This window comes from Thunnus maccoyii, chromosome 1, assembly GCF_910596095.1.
Source record: "Thunnus maccoyii chromosome 1, fThuMac1.1, whole genome shotgun sequence".
NCBI classification, from domain to species: Eukaryota; Metazoa; Chordata; class Actinopteri; order Scombriformes; family Scombridae; genus Thunnus; species Thunnus maccoyii.
In genome coordinates this window covers 2640230-2662480 of record NC_056533.1, presented here as the reverse complement: position 1 = coordinate 2662480, position 22251 = coordinate 2640230, and the positions used below count along the sequence as shown (strand labels likewise).

General features: G+C 40.2%; 1 long non-coding RNA gene across 4 annotated transcripts; it reads left to right on the top strand.

The window, feature by feature from the left end:
• Positions 1-3223: 3223 nt before the first annotated feature.
• Positions 3224-19818, top strand: LOC121900759. 4 transcript variants are annotated; one of them, XR_006097055.1, is made up of 4 exons: positions 4636-5653; positions 17109-17190; positions 18028-18648; positions 18807-19818. It is a non-coding gene; the product is annotated as an uncharacterized LOC121900759 (long non-coding RNA). The 4 variants fall into 4 exon arrangements; XR_006097054.1 differs by having other exon boundaries at positions 18028-18715; XR_006097053.1 differs by lacking the exons at positions 4636-5653; positions 18028-18648 and adding an exon at positions 3224-4596.
• The last annotated feature ends 2433 nt before the right edge of the window (positions 19819-22251 follow it).

Below are 22251 nucleotides of genomic sequence, written 5' to 3'. Positions count from 1 at the left end.
GCCATTAAAAGTGAATCGTTTGTGCAGCCTGTGAATTTACACACAGCTTTACCCCACTAATAATGCCCTTTAGCCTGTTGACTCTGAATTTTACTTTGTTACTCTTGAATGAAAGGACACAGAATTTGTTCACAGTACTTATTTAACAGCTGATTATGTCAGCCCTGCCTTTCTTAAAGACTGTATCCTTACCTCTCATCTGGTTGGATTTCTAGATGGCATTTCTTTTCCAAAGGATAACCTCCTCTTTACCATGTCCAGAGTCTGTCACCTTGGCATTTGTACTGCAGGAAGGACAGGGGCATGTGGATATGGTAGCAATGTCTTCCACACTCTGGTCGCCAATGCAAACCGGATGAAACCAGTTCTTGCAGAGACTACACTGGGTATATGGCTCATTTGAATTATTTGGCTGTTTACAGACACAAAATAAGGTGTCATCAACACACTCAGCCCTTTTATCTCCATGTACTTCAGCCATCATAGTCACTTTCATTGCACTTGTTGCATCTTTATCCTCTGTATCATGAACAACTTCCTCTCCACAATGCAATCTGTCCCTTCATAGTATTTTCTTTATCCTGCACCATTTCTCTGTCTCTGGTCTGGGGAATTTCTTTAACATCAACATTGTCTGCGTTATGGCTTCTGCTGCTATTCGCTCTTGTGATGTGACTATCAACACTTTCTGCACTGTTTTTCTTTAGTGCTGGGATCCACTGGTCTCTTCTTTACCCTTTTCTTGATGTGTCTCCCTTTTCTCAGACCTTGTTCGGTGCCCTATTCCTCCTGCAGCTTTGAAGCGACATGTACACCTATCAAGTATGTCATGGCATGCCCAGCCAACAAGTGTGCAGTTTTCGCGCAATTAGACGTTAAGCAACTTTTTTCTTGTATCCGTGTCACATGGCAGAATATTCTTGATTTGATGTTTGTTTTGCAGGTATATTTATTAGTTGCTGTTCTTGAATTATTTTGGATTATTTGGCTTTCTCTGTATTTTGGGATTGTTTTGAACTCTCTTTGGATTGTATAGTTTTGTCGTGTGTTGTAGTTTGTTTGGACTAAAAGTGCAATCGATTCTTTCACCATCATAATCCAGAAGGTCCGGTTTGACTTCAGATCCATATTCTTTTTATAGCTGCTGTCTAGTATAATTATTGTTGTTATTTATTATTACATTAATTGACAGCAAACCTGTATAAAGCCACATGCCCACACAGGAGCCAACCAGTGTCCCAGCACCTACCTGATGATCTCCCTCAAAGATTAAGTGCTGCTTTCATGTTGACTAAACTTTGAGGTGACACTTTATAATAACAATCAGTAGTAAGTCATTTATAAGACATTATTTAATGACGTACTACCATGAACAAAACATTAATATATGTTAACATCACAAATATGTTGTAAGTCATCTATAAATGATGACTTATAGGCATGAAATAGGCTAGATAATTAATCATTTGTTGATATATTATGAATCACTTGTGAGCCATTGAAAGCAATGATTAGAAATTATGTTATTATATTATATGACCCACCCTACTTTGACAGAACCAGTATGAACTTGATGTGCTGGTAGTGTTGATTCTTAGTTGGGGCCAGTTGTGCATGGAGAATAATAAACATATAACATTAAAGGCTATTTGTGTGGTAATTACATTGAACTTGGCAATGTCTGTCTGTGCTGCACCTTTCTTACCTTGAGTCTAGCACTCTGAATGCTGTCAATTACATTCTTAGGCAGCACCACTGTGCTTGAATTATACCACTCACTGAGCAGGCCCATAGAGCCAGGCCTTCCGGATGTGGGTGAAATATTGCCCCCCCCCCACCCCACCCCCCAACGCCACAGCATGTCCCTGCATAGCAGGAGCTGCCACGGCTGTCCACACAGCAGTAGATAAATCTCTGCCAGCCACTGCATTGCTGGCCAGTGCAAAGCTATAATGAGGGGCTAGAACCAGTGTGTGGCGGTGCTCCCTCACTCTGGACAGAGTGAGAGCTATCAGAGCAAAAGGAGGAAATGTGTACAGGACAGGTGTGCACCTAACCCCCCACATTGAGAAGAACAGCAGACGCTGTGTGTTTTCTCTTGATGCAAACAGATCCACCTTGGCCCGGCCATAACGCAGCCACACTTGCGCCACAGTTGCTGGGTGCAGAGTCCATTTTCCATATAGTAGCATACCCCTGGACAGCAGATCCACCCCTAGGTTAAGAAATATGTGCTATGTGTTCAATATTCAAACATTACTCAAAGGTTATGATGCTGTTGACTTATAAAGCTAACCTATATTACAGTTGTGATTAACACACGCCTATCGTCAGCAGACAACCACCAGGGAGCACATTACTGTGCGCTTGTTTGTCAGTGTCAGCTGGTGCAAGTGTCCTTCCCTTCATCGTTGATCCCTGCTGCCTTCCCATTGTGGCGTATGATTGGATGGTCCAAGAAACAGTCTGTATGGTCCAATTCCAATTTAGTACTCCAACCCATGTGACTCAAGTTTGACTCTATTAGAAAATGCAATATTTCAATATAGTTTTGGCATTAAAATGCATTTCTTGCGAGAGATGTGTGTTTTATTTTCTTCGTTCAATGAATGTATATGATGTTTAGTTTTGTTTTTAATTTTTTCAGGTTTTCTATGGTTGCTATGGTGGTTGCTATGGATGCTGCTATCACTGAAACCACGTAGTTGCATGTTGTTTGAATCATTGTCTTTACGTTGAGTAGTTATCTGAGCTGTAATTTTATTTGCTCTATTTTAATTAACTGTTTGATGATATTTATTTATTGGATTAAGCCAAATGTACTTAAATGTAAAATATTGCCTAAACACACACATAGGCCTATTGTATGCATTTTGTAGTTTTTATTTTGAATGTAGCCTAGTTATGAAGTTTTCTTCACTGATACATAATTCTTTTACTTTGCAGTATCTTCTCCCAGCCACTTCACCAAAACAGTCCATCCTTTTTAAAAGTGAACTCAGAGGCTCTTTGAAGAGCCATCCTTCTCTCTTCTCTTCTGTTCTGTTCATACTTTTCCCAACTTTGTCATTTTACTTATCCCTGCGTAGGAGACCCAGTGCCCCCTTTTTCTTCTGCTGCATGCCTCTGAAAGCCCAAAAGAAGGTCTGGACTTCATCAGTGATAACCTTTAACCTTGGAACTTCTCTCCCCTCTCACTCCATGCTCTCACACACACACACACACACACACACTTATCCCCCCCTTTTCTCTTCACTCTGGCGTGACTTCAGATAAGAATATTTACCAGTTGCCAGTCGTAAGTCAAAACAATGCTTTGCTGGAGTATTCTGTGTGTCTTAAGCCAAACTTTGATTCAGTGTTTATTAATTATATAATCATTTTGCAACCCACATTATTGGTCACTAAGTAATGCCAGACAAAATGGTTCAACTCTGATCTTTTTACGATAAAATTCAGCAAACTTAATCATGGACAAAGTGTTTGGTTGTTGTTGTTTTTAAATTTCCAAACATAACCGCTGTGAAACAATCAGAAAATAACTTTTTATTGATATGATTCACCTGCATTCTCGCCGACAGCACTCCCTTTCTCCATTTTCACAGTGGTTACGTTGTAGAGCTCAAATAAACACGCCCACAACCCCACACACCTCAGCTCCATCCTGTGGTTGAACGCAGCACCGCCTGATTTGGTCTGAATACGCTATCAGCAGTAGCAGGTGCTAACAGGCTAAGCTAACTGTGTCAGTGGCTTTGCGCTAGCAGCAGTCCAGATGAAGGAACTACTAACCAGCCTGAGAAAACTACAACTGTGGGTCCCGAAAAGAAGTAAAACTACAACTGTGGGTCCTTGTAACGCTTATCACTTCAATTTTACATATAAAAAATGAAGTTCAAGTGACCATCTAGCCTTCTCACATGGGCGTAACCATAAAAACGTGTATGATGAGGGTGACATTGTTTTCTCAGGCGGGCACTGTGCCATGTGCCATGCGGCTACTACAATACTGTATGCAGCTACTATAGTAAAAATCACAGGTGCTGGTGTATAAATGAACCGTCTTTTTATTTCAAAAGTCATAAAGAAAGCAAGGGAAGTACTTTTTATAAAGAAGCAAACAAGTTTGCAAGGAGGCAGGGATCATTTCATTGGTTAACACCAAACCTGGCCTTCTATTGGTTTTTGCACAAAAAATCCAAGAGCAGAGAAGAAATCTGAGAGCAGAAGTTCCACGAGCACGCAGAAGCAACGTGAGTGCGAGGAGAGGAGCTGAAGTTTGAGCGCAGGAAATCTGTGCAAGCAACATTATATTTGACTGCAAGCACACAGTTTGAGCAGAAACAGAGCAAATCTAAGTGCAAGCAGAGGCTATTTGAGTGCGAGGGCAGGGTTTTGAGGGACAAATTGCAAAATTTGAGCATGAAATCAATAAATTATGCTCTCAAATTGATATACCACGCTCTTGAATAAAGATAGGGGAAAAAGCTCCATAGCTGTTGAGCTGAATTTCGTGGGCGGAACCTATGCTGAAAGATGTAAGACACGTCTCTATTGGCCAGTCTCGAACAGAGTGACAGCTTAGCAACATACACAGTAAGTAAACGAGGGAGGGAGTTTTGAAGTCCATGGGAGCGGAGAAGATAGATAATCAATACACTTGTATGTTTGCACTGGTGCATGTAGATTTCTTTTGTTTAACGATCTGTGATGTTGGAATGGATTAAGAAATACATATTTTGTCAGCCTGTTGCTGCTAGCTTAGCTAAATTAGCTACTGAGTCACTCACTCGTCATGGAGACTGCTCACTGGTCCGAAGACACATTATTCCGAAACCCCAATATATGGAGAATGTCCCATTGGACCGAATACCCATAGTCTGACAACCTGTTGCTCCGAAAAAAACACTCTTTTGGAGCTCAGTGACTATTATGAGATAATTTCTCATAATAATGACTTAGCATCTCAAAATGATGAGAAACTAAGTATAATATTTGCATAGGACTATTCCTCATATGCACCAAAGCAACAGAAGCAAGTGGGTAAGACGAAGCTTAGCAGACCCAAATGGTTGTCATCATTGAAGACTACTTCAGATGTGGATTCACAAATCGTGAAATATTAGTGGTTTTGGAGGAATCACATAATATCAAACTAAGCCTCTGGACCCTAGAGAGAAAGCTAGAAAAAAACCAGCTTTGGCGAAGATGAAATAAGACTGATGAAGCTGAAGTGGCATCCTTCATTGAGCAACAGCTACAAACGTCCGGCAAACAGCATGGTTACAGATGGATGCACCAGAAATGTTGGATGGCAGGGATTAAGTCCAATTTATAAGAAAAAAACAAAAAATGTTGGTAAATACAGATTCATTAAATTTGGTTTCATATTTGTTAGTTTGCAAAAAATTCTTAATAAATAAGACCCTTAACAATTCTTTAACTGACAGAAAATATGTAATTATGAGAAATAGTAGTAGTGTCTCAAAATAATGAGAAACCTTCTCAATATTTTGACTTCGGCCTACCATCAAGAAGTCACATGCACTAGCTAGCTTTCTGTCATTGATAGGCAAGTGATTTCGGAGTAACGTTACGGGTGTGGAGCATGCTAGTGCTCTCGACAACAAACCTAGATGTGAGCATCTTGAAGGTATGTGCATCAACTTGTAGAAATGACAAGATGTAGTAAAATAATGTTAAATGGACGCACAATATTATCCAGATTAACGCTGAGGATAGCATGCAACATGTGAGTGACCTCTGCCGGTAAATTTGATTTGGCTCATGTTAGCTTTACTGGGTTTCACTAACTGAATTCCATTTCTGTATTTCCCTTATACTTGTACAGGCCTGGTGGGCCAACGAAAACTCCCGCCAGGCCAAAAGAAAATATTTTTAATGCCAAAAATTACGCTAAATAGCCATTCATTCGGAATTCAATTCAATTGGGAGACTCCGTGCAGCACTACTCCGAAACCTGAGTTAACCTCTGTGTCGTTGCCTGGGAAACTCCTAGCGTAGCTTCTTAAAGGAATAGGGAAGTGTGTAATATGTGTACGTAGTGGGTGAGTGAGTGGTTGAGTGAGAGAGCGAACAACAGAGAAGTGACAGTGAATGTAAGCTGAACAGAGGACAAGGTTAGCCGTAAGTTATCAGTTTGGTAGTGAATGTACAGTACAGGCTACAGCGTGTCAGTTAATAAATGCTGCAGCTTCTCGAGACCAAGAAAAGTCACCTCTGTTGTTTCTCCAACTGCTGGGAAAGTGAAGGGGGTTAGCTCCAAAGTTAGCATCAATCGGTTAGATGGGTTAGCCTAACCTAAAGACGCTGAACAGAGAAATAGAGAACGGAGAAATGTGTGAATGTGTGGCTGCTGAGTCTTCCGCCTTTTAATCACACACTGTTATTTATTTAAAACAAAGTATACAACTCTTGTAGGGGTGTGGACAGCAGCACCCACCCCCATCGCCATAGATTGCCAGATGGCTAGCAACCTGTAGGCCCGTTTGTGTTGTCGCAATTATTTATTTTTTTCTGTTGTGTGCGAGCCGGTCCGGCAAAAATAGACATTGCACATAAAGATAGTGAAGTGGGGAAAAGATCCGGTATCGTGCCAAAAAGTGTTCTTCTGCCATAACTGATTCTCCTCCACTACAGCGCGTGCAGCCTGTTGAAACTGTGTTGCCTACTTTATTTATGCTTTTATCTGGACCAAACTGTCATAACGTGCAAATGACCATAACTTTATGTCCGTGGTAACACCGAAGGGATGTCTTTGTGAAACTTTAACGTTTCTCCATTCCCTGGATCTGGGACTTCTAGTTTCTATCCTCAGCAGCTGGCTGTTTAATTGCTGATTACATTCAGTGTGTTTATGTACCACTTCCTGGCCTTTCACTTCCTTCTCTGCTCTCCATGCGGTGGTCCATGGTGGTTAAGGTGATTGTGATGAGCTCCATTGTTTAGCCATAAGCAAGTAAAGCACTCAGTGGATCCTGAACACATCACCGACGCACCACAGATGCTCCGGTTAGCACAGAGCAGTGCAGAGCCTTCTCATCTTTCTCCTCACTGGGAGGACGCTTGCTGATGGGGACCTGTAGCTGAACTCTGGACATTAAGATACGTGCAGGAACACTGCTGCTGCTTCGCCCACCCTCGGTGTGCAGTGGCGGTTTTGCTTGGGACTGCTCTGTCGCCCTGCTACATAGACTATAGCTGCGGTGCATGCTGCTTTCTGCTTCGCTTGCTATTGTGACTGTTTTCTTCAAGTTACTGCTCGACCCCCCGGTCTTTGTCCCCGAGCTGGCCGGCTCCAGCAGCAGTTGCCCAGTCGGGACTGTGTGTGTGTGGATGAGTGGGTGTTTGTGAGGACTGAGAGGGTGGATGAATGGTCATACACACTAACTGGCTGTGCGTGGACGAGCGTGAGTGTGTGTGAGGGGGGTTGTATGGGATCAGGTAATTTTATGTTTTCTTTGAGTGTATTGTATTGTTTGGAATTAATTGGTTGGTCATTTATCATTTAGTTTTCATGTCAATGGAATGATTATGTCAGTGTAAAAAAAAGAAACAAAATTTGTGGGGGCAACTTTTGCCCCCACTGTCTAAAAAATTGAGGCATTTACTAAATTTTGGGGGCAAAAATAGTAATTAGTGCATAAAGTTGCTGTTTTTAATCATTTAACGCTAATTTTCAATTAATTTTAAGACATTGTCACTGATATATCCAACCTGTGTGCCTGTATTTCAGATGGAATGTACAGTAAACAGTTCAGGGCATATTTGTTCATGCTACAATGGTAAGCATAACTGATGCTTTTTCTCAAAGCATATACTTTACTCCTCCAGCCCATCAATAATCATTTGATGAAGTCTTAGATAAAGGTTGGTAATTTCATACACGTCATCAGACATTTCCAGGTTGTGCTCAGCCATCAGTTCCATACATAAGTGAAACACATCCTCATCACAATGATAGTCCTTAAAACAACAGTCCTTTCCACATATTTCTATCTTCATTTGATCTGCTGGATGCAAGAAATTCTGAGCCCCATAAAGGCTGGGAACTGCATACATCATGGTAGGGCAACCACTGGGAGCCCGAGGGTTGTTGGTTTTTCTTATGCAATGGTCATTCCAGGCAGTTACAACTTCATCAAAGTCCTCCTACAGAATGTACAGAAAGAGAGTGAAAAAGTTTGTTAGAAAATAGTCCGTGTTTTATGCTGTTATCTCTCCTCTAAACCCCTTTCACACATGCACCGCAACCCTGAACCTATCTGGACATTACCCGAAGGAGCTGTGTGTGTGTGTGAACGCAAATGTCCGAATCAGTCGGACCAGTCATTAAATGGACTTTACCCTGCCAGCTCCCTAGATCGAGCCCATGTGTGAATACAGCACTGAATTCTCCAGAGAATTCACAGTGAGCGAGCGGGCTACAACTGCTCGCTGCTGTAAGTGCAACCAAATCTGGCAGTAAGTGGGATAGTACGCGCAATTTATCAAACTGTTGGACAAGCAGATCATCAACTTAAATATGACGTCTTTGACTTCCATCGTGTCTGACACGGACAAGCTCCCATTGTATGTTACACGTCTGAAAGGGCAACTCCTGTTCATATATAGTTCATATTTGAAAATGACTACAGTTATATCTGTGTTGATAACGTTACGACCCCTCCCTTTCTGCCCGCAGTGGTTTACCTGGCCACTTCATGCAGGTGCTGGCAGTCAGGGAGGGTCGTTAGGTTAATGCAGGGACACCTGGATAGGCCTCCACCAAGACTATAAATACCACCCTCATCCATTGTCTCTCTGTCTCTCATTGGATCTACATCTCTCCCAGTTTTTGTTTGCTTTGGTATTTTTCTTTTGCATTCAACAGAAGCATATACACAGCTCACTCATCCACACACTACATACACAACTGATGCAGTTACTCTCCACTCCTCACGCCTTTTCTATATAAATATGTTTGTTTTAGTTTTAAATAAAACAAATACTTGGCACCTGAACCTGACTTGCTTCCTCTGTTTGTCACATTCATTGAGCCAGTCTGTGACAATAAACAAAAGGTTTTTAGGATACTGTACCTGTAAGGCATTTTGGAAGCAAAACTGGATCAGTGATTTTTCTATGAAGCTGTCAACAAAATGGCCGTCTGCTTTCAGCTGGTCGAAATGGTCCATCCAAAACTGAGCACATTCACTTTGCAAGATACACCGCCAGCGTTCAATCCTCTGATTGCCAACGCTTGGACCTGAAGTGACACACTCCGTACCGCACTCATCCTCACTGTTGTGCAGAAACCTTTGCATCACTGCAACATGAGTCTTCTCAGTCCTGTGATCCAAACGGACTTTTCGTGGATGTCCATTGTTTTCAGTCACAGCATCTATAAAAAAAAACCTGCGATAATATGAGGGTTACTGTTAGTTTTGTATGCTTCTAGCCATGTCGTTCTTCTTGAGAAGCCATCCATGCAGACACTGATACATATGCCATAAGGCTTTAATTTGTCATACCCATCTATGTGCCATACATAGTTTGGCCCACGACTGACATACATACGCCATCTGAAATGGTTGCTTGCACGCAGGTCTACGCCATATACATCCATCAGTCTCATCAACTGAAGCACAGTTTCTCTGTTGGTAATTATCCCCGCCATCAAACATTTCTGGTGCATCCATCTGTAATCGTGCTGTTTGCCGGACGTTTGTAGCTGTTGCTCAATGAAGGATGCCACTTCAGCTTCATCGGTCTTATTTCATCTCCGCCAAAACTGGTTCTTTTGTAGCTTTCTCTAGACAATACATTATTCCGAAACCCCAATAGATCGAAAACGTCCCATTGGACCGAAAGCCCATAGTTTGATGACCTGTTGTCCGGAAAACAAAAGCCTACTGCTCTGGAGGCCTGTTGCTCTGAAAAAAAAAAACACTCTTTTGGAGTTCAGTGACTGCCGGCCGGGCTACCATTCAGACTCTGTTAACATATTGCTCAATTTGACAGATAACATAAATCATAACAAATGACTTTGTATTTGTAGTTACGTTAATCAAACATTGTTGAATTTAACAGAGCCAAGCCCACTGGTAAACATAAAAGATAATTTATGATTTCTTACCACTTATAAACAGACACTAACTCATTTGGAAAATAGAGGACGTCAGTTGAATAGGCGGACCTTCAATGTGGCCCAGACCACCTCCGAATGTGGTCTGAGTGATCGGATCTCAATGCGTCTTGGGTGCTTTCAGACCTGTACTTAGAGCTTTTCACTTGCGATCGGATCACCCAAGACGGATGTTAATGCCAGGCGTAAACAGAGCCTACATTTTAAAGACAAATATTGTACTTTTGACTCATTACATCTCTATGAAGGTTCCCGTTATTTGTTACTATGAAGCATAGTTTTGAAGTCAGCGGATGGATTTTCTTTTCTTTTCTGAAATGTGATAGGCCATATGTTGTGTTCGTCACAGGAGAAAAACCAATCACAGTAAACCACTCCTATGCTGTCAGTCACATTTAAGTGTTTGCTGCATTTTTGAACAGTTCAGTTTTAACCAGGCAGTGGTAATGATGGCTACAGCAGATAAATGATGATTCCTCCCTGCCAGAGCACCCATGGCCATATCTCAAGTCCATGTTTGAGATTTTTGATATGAACAAAGATTCATAGTTTTAAATGTTTGCTCTGTTTACTGCACACAAACTAACTTACTTACAGAAATACATCTTTTAATCTTGTCAAATAAACACATTGATGAAAACAAGTCATTAGTTACAGGGTTTCTCCCAGTGTATTGCAAGCCAGGTGGCCTGCCAGGCTTAAGCATTTGGGGAGTTTTTTTTAATGTTTTTTTTTTTTTTTTTTTTTTTAAACTACATTTACAGTGGGAGGGATATAATGTAGTGTTATGGAAGTTAGTGACATTTGAGACACTTGAGTGAAAATATGGGCTTTCATGTCAATGCCAAAACCATTAGCAGGGAATCGAACCCCATTCCAGTAAACCAGGATTACCATTACCAGTGCTTTTTGACACTACATGGTAAAGCAAAACCTGCACTAGCAACAGCATTTCATATTATGTTATAATTATACTAATTTTGCTTACCAAATCTGGATAATTATGTAATTAGTGCAGTTTTGAATAAATGCTCTGTGTTTCCCCTCTATCCTTTCAATAGCAGCGTAGTGCTGTTACTAAATGATGAAAGCCATTGCTGAAATTTCACTTTGTACATAATCACGACAGGTATAAACCATGTGCACTTTCTCCAATTCCAGCAGCTGACTGGACTTAATGGTGCTGCAGTATTGAGTTAAATAAATTACTGTTGTTGCTCAACAAACAATATTTTCTTATATTTAAAATATAAATGAATTTTAATCCTATTCTGAATTTGGATCATTTCAGGACATAGCACTTAATTATATAATGATAATGGTCCAAAATTATGTGAAAATGCATTGTCTTTAGTCAAATAACAAAATTTTCATGTGGTGAAAAACCCCCTGTGTCATGCCCTCCACTTCTACCTCCTAGTGTGTGGGGGTATGTGTGTCTCTCTCCCTTGTCTATGCCCAAATTACAGCAGTGGAGACAGGTGTGTGTGTGGGAGTCAGGCGACCAGCTGCCATCCATCAGGAGCTCTGCTTAAATACTGAATGCAACCTCCTACTCACCGCCAGATCGTAGACTGTTTCTCGCAGTCAGTTGCGCTTCTAGCCTCCTAACTTTGATTCGATTCAGTTTTGACAGCGTTCCTAATCTTTGTTTCTGTATTCCTACAATTTGCCTTCGCCTGACTCCAGCCCTAAATGTTTGCGAGTTTTACTTTTAAATGCTGTTGTAATGCAGGAAACGAAACCTGTTATGAAAGTTAGCTCCGCTCAAATGGCAGGTACACCGAACACATTCCACAGGATGTAACACTGCCCCCCCCCCCCCCCCCCCCCCATAAAGGATGCCTTAATGAGGCAGCAAACTAATTCTACATCCTGTAGAATGACCACTTATGTCCTAGGGAGGGCATCAGCCAGTACGTGGTTGCTTCGAAGGATAGAAATACTGTACAAGTAACTCAAACACAGACATTGTTAGACAAGTTAGACATTTGTCTCAGAAAAACTAGTGATTGTGGTCAGCACAGACCACCACAGGTCAGCTACATGATCAAGGCCAAGATGTATACAGTGCCACTTCTGATGGAGCTTAAACCCAAGTAGCATGAACCAAAATGTTTTAAATGAGCAGTACATTTAAGCAAAGATAAACCCATCTTCAAAACCTTGACCTGAACCATAGTTCATCCACCACATCCTGTCAGTGATACCAAGGACACATGAGATTTTAGGAGGGTCTATGTATTGTCACATTTTAGACCAAGTTTTCCAGCCATATAGTTGAAATAAGACACTGAGAACACACCTAACCAGTGTCAATACACACAAGTATCCAAGAAACGTAGTATTCAACTACACAAAGTAGTTTTTAAAAATGCTCTCTCCACAATACTTCAGCTCAGTCAAAACTCAAAACACCAGTAGTACACAAGGCTTCCTTGAATACAAACTTACTAGTCACCTAATCATCCTAAGGGTGTAAACAAAAAAGGAAAACCTAGCTAATACACAAACAACTAAAGTATTAACTAGAGTGCTAAACACAGCTCAACATCCTAAGCTGTTGAGTTTTGGACACCCAACTGTTATGGCAACAACAAAAGAAACAGTCAACCCCGTGACCAGCAACATATAAAGAGGACGCCATCCCAAGAAGTAGTTTTAAAATGAAATACAAAACGCTGTGAAAACTGGACTACCAGACCTCCATCCTCAAAAACACAAAAGAACATTCAGGTGTTAAGGAGGCTGCTTCATCTGAGAGAGAGAGAGAGAACTCCTTCTCAGTGCAGTGCAGAACACTGCAATGTAGTAATGTAGTCCTAAGTAGATGTTGAAGGTTAAAAGTTAGTTTATTTTCATTCGTCACCAGTTTTATATGTAAAGGAACATACAATTCCCTCATGATCACTGAAATATGTTGGCAACACTATTTCTTCCACATCATGTCTTGTTTTAACGTTTAATGTGCCTTTTTCAGTAATGGGTTGTGAGACAACTTGAACATACCCTCTGTCCATCATAAAATTACAAATTGTTGAGACTTTCAAAATGTCGTCATTAAAATCTCCTATTACAGCAATTGTATCACTTTTTGGATCTAGCAAATCAAGTAGTCTGTTTGGATGTGCTGTTCTTCTACTATCTGTTCTCTTTCACACTCTAAACGTTCTACTTCTTTTTCTGGACACAGTTCGTACCAGGCATCTACTATCAATAGAGTTTTAGATACTATCCACTTCATCCATTTCAAACATTTTTCTATTTCTGTCAACAACTGACTTGACCAAATGCGTCGAGCCATCGCTAAACCTCACATGACCATTCTTGTAAAACAGTTCAAAATAATTAAAACTTGACGTTTTTAGCTCCTTATCATCATGATGTGGCAGGAACAATTGCAAACTAGTTTGATAAAATAATTCTGGATTCTTTGTCACTGAACAACGCACATAACGAACTACCGCGGGTTGTGTTTGAGTTCTTTTCATAACAAAACCCAAAAGCCTTGTTCAATTTAATCCTGTTTAGAGATGTTTCATTTTTGCAATACACATGTCATTGAAGGTAGCATCTTTTGGCCTGTTATAACTGTCAACTGTACAAGTCATCCTCATGTCTTCTGTGGTAAGATCATGACGATGCCTTTTGTTTTAATTCTCTTAAAATGAGTAAGCCTTTAACATTATCACCTGTTGGCACAAATTCAACTTTTCTAGAACATTCCTTTAGATACAAGTTTGTTAACCTATACACAGCTTCTTGCGCACACACATCTCCGTTATGTAGATAGACACTGCCTAGATTTTTCAATGCATCTTTGGCCAGTAATTTGCCTAGACGTTCTTTAAACAAAGACATGGGATACACATTAGACACAACCTGTTCAATCTCAGACATGTACTGGGCAGAAAAGATATATTCAACATGCAAACCTACCATCCGCATGTAGGATTCTGTTATTAAAATATAGCGACAACGTCAAACGATTTGTTCTGCTTTCATGATATGTATTACGTCCCTGTGGAAACACTGGGACATTGGCTTCATTTGCATGATCAGAAAGCAATTTAACAGGATTATTCCCTTCTGCTGGTGCAAGATTCAATATATCATCAAAATATTGATCCATTGGTCATTTCCTGACCAATATCAACAGGCATGAGACATACAATGTTGTTGTCTATCATGCAAAAGCTCATCTTCATCATCACCCTCACCACTTTCTGCATTACTACTAGTCTCTTTCCCTAAAACGTCCTGATCTTCTCTACAAAACTCATTTACCCACGCTTCATTAAACTGTACATCTTTTATAATGCACATTTCTCTGTTTTAAATATCGCAATGCCTGCTTTATATGCATACTGTCACCAAACTGATACTCATAATGGCCTTTATATGTGAGTTTACGCTTCAATTTTACACACAACAAAGATCCTTCCATATCTGAACGGGGAAGCAAATTACTAGTCTGCACAACATTTGCTGGAACACATGTTACAGGTCCATGTACTCCATTTTGCCCACCTTTAGGTAAAGCTAACATTTTCAGAAATGTTACATGTAACGTAATTAAATGTTGTTCTAAACTATTCAAACAATTCAATTCGGCTGGAATGGGGTGAACTACCAAATTGTTTAGTGCACATTCAGGTGGCATTTCACCTTTTATTAATCTGATAATGACATGTGTAACAAATCCATAGCTGACCTCTAGCTGTATCCAACAAATGACATGGCATTACACAGTCCTCATTCCATTTGTGTAAATACTCTTCAGTTATACATTTATCTGCAATTGGCGCTATTGCTTTAGTCTTGTTATCTCTTATTACAAGTTAAAACCTGATGTCTAAACAACAACCTATAGCAGACGCAACACACAAAATCAGGCCCATCTTTCACCAAAAACTGCTCTGCCTTTTCCTTTTATTTGTTGCCTCTTCAATTTGTTGCCTGCTATAACACGCTTCTTCTGCTCAGAATTTCCATAACACCTCCTTTTACTCATAGCTTTTACAGTCTGCCTGTGCAATTCATTGTCTTAACTCTTTCCCTATGCAAAACATCTTCCTTATATTTCCTTATCTTTCTCCCTATACTCATTGCCTTAATTTTTTCCCTATGCAACACATTTTCCTGATATTTCATTTTCATTTGGAATTTCTTTTTCTTGTTCAAATACTTAGAAAAATATTTGCAGTACTCAGTGCCTGTACTTTTGAATTCCTTCTACGCATGTACTGTCTCAGAATAATAACCCTTTGCACAAATCAACCTGTTTGACACAAACCACTGGCTCAAAATGATTATTCTCACAATGTTTCAGGTATATTCCTTCATTTGTCAACATTGAACTATCGCTACTGTATTTGCCCCATCTTTCACCACTGTATGTAAATATGTCCGCTCCAAAAGAATTTGCTGTCGCTTGATTTTCTATTTCGGTTGCTCTACTGCCAGCATACCTCATTTGTGACATGTTAATATACTCTGCTACTGAAACATAATATTTATCCAAAAACTCCATGTGTTCTGCATGATGATCTGCATAATTTCTATGTACTTAACAACAGTATGTCTAACTTTTAGATGACTTTTTTGAGAACCACAGATAACTTCAGATACTGATCTAAAAAAGCTATTACTGTCCTCCACAATTTTATTTGTTTTACACACAGCACCTAAAGACCCATATCCTGTATGCACTTGTACATCCTGTCTCTCAAATTCCACATTACATTTTCGTTTTAAGTTTTTGCAACTTCAGCGCACATAGGACTAAATCTGAATGTGATTTTATTCACCTCATCAAGATCACAATCTGTTACATCATTCTCAATATACACTACTCCATTCCCATAACTTGTTACAACTGGACTCAAACCAGTTGTACATTCAACTGTTTTCATTCTCTAAGGCTCTGAGCTAGCCCATGAACTTTTCTCTGCACTCTGCCGTCTCATATTGTACACTTTGGTGTTTCCAAGTAGATCCCCTGTTTTGACAAACACCTATATTTGCAGCTATATTCTAGCCATCGGTCATCATAATATGTAAAGATATTCACTCCTAAACAATCTGCTGCTGCTGCTTGAATTTCTACTTTGGTTGCCCAACTGCCAACATATCACATCTTTAAATTCTTAATGTACTCTGCCATTGAAGAATATTCACTTCTTAAAATACTTTCGTATTACTCTCTAGTTGTTTAACAGCAAGTATGATTTTCCTGTGGGGGGAAATTGCTCTGAAGAAACAGTTACCATCAGCCACTATTTTTTCCATTCTTGCATGGAGTTCCCAACATACCAACTGCTGTAGACATTGGTACATCAGGTTTCTCAAACTCCACATTAAACTGTGCTTGTGCAATGTCTTTACTAATGGGATCAAACCACAGCTTTTTAGAAGTCACATCGCTGACAAACACAACATTTGAATTCACTACGGTAACATCATTCCTTTTCAGTTTCTTAGAATCACAAGTTTGCCCTGTAATCTTACACTTTGTACCTCTCTCAATGTTACTTGCTGATGGAATACCACATTCCAGTGATGAACCGAAACCCAACGATGGTGTTTCAAAAGTCTTGACAGAATCTGTACACTTCATTCTTCTCAACTCAGACTTACAACTGCTTTCATGTGGGCCTGTGTGAATGACACGAACACCAGTGATCTCAAAAGGCCAATGACTTTCACTGAGTAATGTAGACAAATTACATATGAAATTATACACCTCTTTAAGACTAAAATATACAATAACGCTTTGACCATTAGGATCTGCCATTCCAGCAGCACTGCGTGCATGGGAATCAACAACTGCATAACGTCCGTTTTGACAAACGATTGCACACGTGCCATGTTTTGCAAACATGTTTTCCAGACCATTTTTTAGAGACGTGATGTTTAAGTTGTCTCTTTTTTTTTTTTTTTTTTTTTTTGCTTTGTCCAGAGTCTTTGTGAACAAGTCAGGCTTGGCTATCACAGCCAAACAGGCCATGAAGAAATGAAATAATCTAAAGGAGAAATACAAGGTAATCTACCACTGTATCTGCTTTTCAATATGCAACTATTTTGACTAGTGGGGAAAACTTATTATACAGATGCAGTGGATGCAAGAACAAATAACTTGTTTAACAGTAAGTGTGCTAAAATTGTATATTAAACTACATATTCTAACTTTTGTTATTTTCTAAGTGTGGAATTCATCAGCTCAAAAAAGTCAAGCTGGAAACAAATATTGTTATTGCACAGTACCTTTGGCATCAGTAGTACCTCATTTTTGCAAGACATCTTAAAATAACTGTTGTATAATGACCTGACATGAAATGAATTTAAGCAGCATAGTGTTGCAATAAACAGATCATTTGTGAAGCCTTTAAACTGCGGGAACATTTTGGGACTGTAAATATGTTCAACATAAGTTTTCAAAGCGTTCATTCATTAAGGCGTTACTTTTAGGAACTTAGGGATCCTCCGACAGGGAAAGGGGTGGAGGCGGGTGGGGTTACTGCTGCCACCTGGCAGTGGTATAATCAGATGGATGCTGCACTCCAGGGGCAGCACTCAACCAGTCCGCCCCTGAAATGGTCCTGTCAAGGATGTTGAGCAGGGATATTTTCAGAGACTTACAGGAGGTGATGGTGGGATCATCAGAATCTGTATGACCCACAGTTGAGAGCACAACACTTTTTGTTTGCATTTATTGATTCATTGATTTTAATTACCTGTCCAGCGGGGAAAGTTCACAGTTGTCATAGCAAAAACTCTCCCCCTCAGCATACTCTGAGAGGCACTCTGAGTTCTGAAGCAGACCCGTCCAATGCACAGAGTGGTGTGATGAGCAGCTGATGCTACTTATCCTCCTTGAGGTTGGACAAGCCAAGCCAGAGATGCCTGTGTCCGCCCTGCACTGCATACATGGAGCGGCTGCTGTTAATGGTGAACGCCTGCAGCATACAAAGAGGAGCTGCCACTGTGGTCTGGACCTCAACAGTTTCCCCCGCCATCAATTCAGTCCACTGGTGGGTCAGTCGGTCCAGTGTTGGCAGGTGTTTACTGGTCACGGGATGAGTCCACCCGCAGCCTGTGGGATGACCATATGGGACATGAAATCCTCCAGGCCAACATGTCCCACTGTCAATTCCAATTTATCAACTCCAAGTTGTGCTTTGATGACCGGCTTTCACAGGCTTGCATGCCAGAGAGACAACAAACTTGCTGCCCTTTCACCGCTGTGGGTGGAACAACTTCCTCTTCTCTTCAACTCGGGCCAGGATATTTGTGTGAATGAACAGCTGGTGCAGTTCAAAGGTCACTGCAAATTCCAACAATACACGCCAAACAAACCGGGGAAGTACGGGATCAAGATTTGATGTCTGCACATCATATGCCTGAAATATGCAGGTTTACAGCGGGGAAAAAAAAGACAGATGTCCGGTGGAGTTGAACCAGGGGAGGAGAGTTGTTTTGGAGCTGACAGACAGTGACATGTGATAACTTCTTTACATCTTATGCACTGGTGGAAGAGCTCCACACGCTTAGTGAATATATGTGCTTGTCAGTATTTTTTGCATTTATACAAAAATGAATATTTGGGTGTGATGAGGAAGAATATTTGTATTCATTCATTTTTTTTTTTCTTTTGCAGGTTGTCAGCACCTACAGCTGCAAGAGAAGGACCTGTATGTGGCCACTGGCCCTGTTCTCCTGGACGTCTCTGCATTCAACTCATTCATGTTGTGTGGATGGCTGTGGATCCCTCCTGGCACCAGGGCAACTTACAAATGCCAACTTTTCTTGCAGGAGCTGGGAAGAATGCTGGTGCAACATCGGCAGCGGCTCCCCTGCACACCAAGCTCCGCTGCCATGGTGGCAGAAGCAAGGAGAAGACAGCGGGGGACCCAGACAGCTCCCCAACCCCCCCAAAATGAGGAGATGGTGCGTGTTTTGCACCAACCATAGGAAGAAGATTGCCAACACCTGTTGCAAGTGAGGCAAGTATATTTGCCAAGCTCACACATCTCACTACTGCAGCTCCTCCTGTATTTATGCTGTGTTTCTAGAACAAAATGAGGTAATATGCTCTTAGAAAGTAAAAGCTTTGAAGGGTAATAGGACACTTTAGGTGCACTACAGGTTAACAGGTCAGATTCTTTACTTTAATCTTATACTGCATTAAAAATAATAATGCACAAATATCAATGTTGTTGCTAAACATTGACATATCCCAGACTGTAATATGTTTTTTTTTTTTTTTAAATCCCCTCTTGCCTTTAGTATGTTGAAAATATTTCAATTTTTGTGTTTTTTCTCTTACAAAATTTAGTGGTATCATCACAAAAACTGGCATTTAAAGAGTTAAAATGAGTCAATATTTGGTAGTTATGATCAGGACTGAAGTTGGTTACAAAAAAATGAACTCAGTCAAAGTGGAAAAAAAATTCCTCTCCACAGGCTATTTGGACTCTTCGGGAGAGATGAGCCACTAGGTCCCCTGTTACTCACCCTTCCCATTTAGTGATGTAGAGGGACAGCTGTAGGACCTGTAGTCCATTCTGCTTAGGGAATTTTACCCATCCTATTCAGTCAGTTGTTTACCGGATGTAATGAAGTTTAATTATATAATGGTGTGATTCTTGTAACTTTGTGCAACATTAACCACATCATGTTTTTTGTAATATGTATATTTTCATTTTTTGTGCCCTTTGTAAAATGTTAAAAAAAAATTTACTCAGTCAAAGTGGAAAAAAATGAATATATAATTTTTCTGGCAGTTTTTGCAAGTAAACATGATCTATTGTCAACAGGGTGGCCCTGTGTTCCTCTTTTTCCCCTCTCTACATCGTGCATCCCTAGCATTTGCAATACTGCCGACTTAACTTTGTAAAGTGTTCAATGCAAGATTACATGCCAAAAAACTGATTGCCACTAACCTCTTTAAGTGAAGAAGACTGTAGGGTATTATACCTACTTTTATTAATCAGTTCACCTCATAATAACCAGGGCACCACCTCCTTTTTATGTTCACTTGTGCCAGGAGGAGACACAGAAAGAGTATCAATTAAAATGACACCAACTCTTTCATCACAGCAGCAGATGAAGAGCAGGAGAGGTTTGTTTATCCTGCTCAGTGGTAGCGCTGTCCTCAGAGGAACCACTGATGACTCAGCGGGCTGTCTGCTGCATCCAGTACAGTGAGTGAGTCGGCTTTGCAGCTGAGACATCAGCTGTTTATAGTTACAGCTCCCCAGCGGATGTTTTCTGCTCGTGGGCGTTGCAGGTGCTGTGAGGCTGAGTTGATACGGTTGTCTCTGGGAATAGCAAGTTGAAGATGTCTTTGTCCGTGGAGGAGTGGATCATTTACGTTGAAGCCTCCTTGACTGACTAACTTTCTTACTAAAATAACTCAAAAAATAACTTGGCCAGCTGAACGAAACTACCAAAACCATTCACAACTTCTGCCTCACCATCAACAACTCTGTCTCCCTCCCCGCACATCTGCAACCTCGGAGTCATTTTCGACAGCAACCTTTGAACACCACGTCAATCTAATCACCAAAACTGCCTTTTTCCACCGCTGAAACTTTGATCCATGCTTTCATAACATCCAGAACTGACTACTGCAACAGCATTCTTCATTTTTCAAGTCTGTGTGCAACCTCTGAGAGGTCACAGGTGTCAGGCTAAAGTCATTAGCTCATCACGCTGTCCTTCCGAAGCAAACTTACACCACATCCTGCCCACTGGATTTGTGATTAATGCACAACCAAAACATTTTGAATCACAAAAGTTTGATTTGCAACCAAAAAACAAAAACTTCTGCACAAAGAACAAAGCTTGTAAGAGTCCATTCAAAACTTTGTAAACTCCAAGCAAAGGGGAAATGTTTTGTGATGGTTTTTGGTTTGAAATAATGAGGTTGGAAATGCTTTCAATGAATTTGTATTTGACCTCAAAACAGGTTTTTACTTGCAATTAAATATTTGATTGCAACTAAATATTGTTTGCAACGCCAAAGGTTTTCTCTCAAATATTTTATATTTGAAGACAAACTAACATCAGAGTGAAGGATAGCTGATAGTTAAAAAGGTGGGATTTCTATGAGATCAAACTCAGAAAAGAAATGACGTGAATTTTGATTAGCAAACATTTACTTTTGGCCATGTTCTTCCTCCACCTGAGAAAAACTGCTATTACTCAATATATTACATAATTTATTTTTAGTATACTGTATAATTAATGTATTTAGGAGGCAAACAGGTTCATAGGAAATGAAAAGGAGCTGAAGAAATAAGATAAGGATGTAAAATACACAAAATATATACAAGGCACCACATTTCATGGAAAGAGAAAGCAAAGTGAAGCTGGAGATGAGAATGGTGTTGATATGGATGAATAGATTAGTTGCAGCGTGTAGGTCTTTTACAGTCTATTGATGATCAAGTTACAATACTTTATTTAAAACTCCATGTCCACTGTTAGTTTGCATTACAGTAATCAGATATTGTGTTCATTACTAATAGCCTACTTGCTTCATTTTTTTCCCCAATAATCAGTTATAAGTATAAAAAATAGGTACAAGCTGTATTTAATACATGCTTTAAAAAAGAAAAAGAAAAAAATAGGCGACAGAGACGTGGTTCAAAATAGGTATTTTTATTAATCAAAAAAGGAAACTGACAGTAGTGATTAAAATATAAATATAAGTGGTAAAAGTATTCTTTTATTACAAAACTATTTTAAAATATAATTAAAATCTTTAACCATTAAGTATAAGTGTACTACTAATATTTCAAAGAAAGACAAAAGTGGAATGGGCTGAGGCTGGTGAATGGGATGGCTGGCTACACTGAGGTGTGTCCAGGTGTGCTACCATATACTCACCACACATGCAGTCACAGCAACCTAAACACACTCGCAGCAAACAGGTGAACCACTCCTGCATCCCAGTGCCTTTAACCACAGCAAACAGTGAAGGGACCATCACCCAGGGTAACCAGATCCTACTATGTAAGAGTGCAGGTTAAGCTCTGTAATGCCTTGTATCAGATATGGGAGAGATATCTCTCCAACACACCCAGCCAAACTCTTCC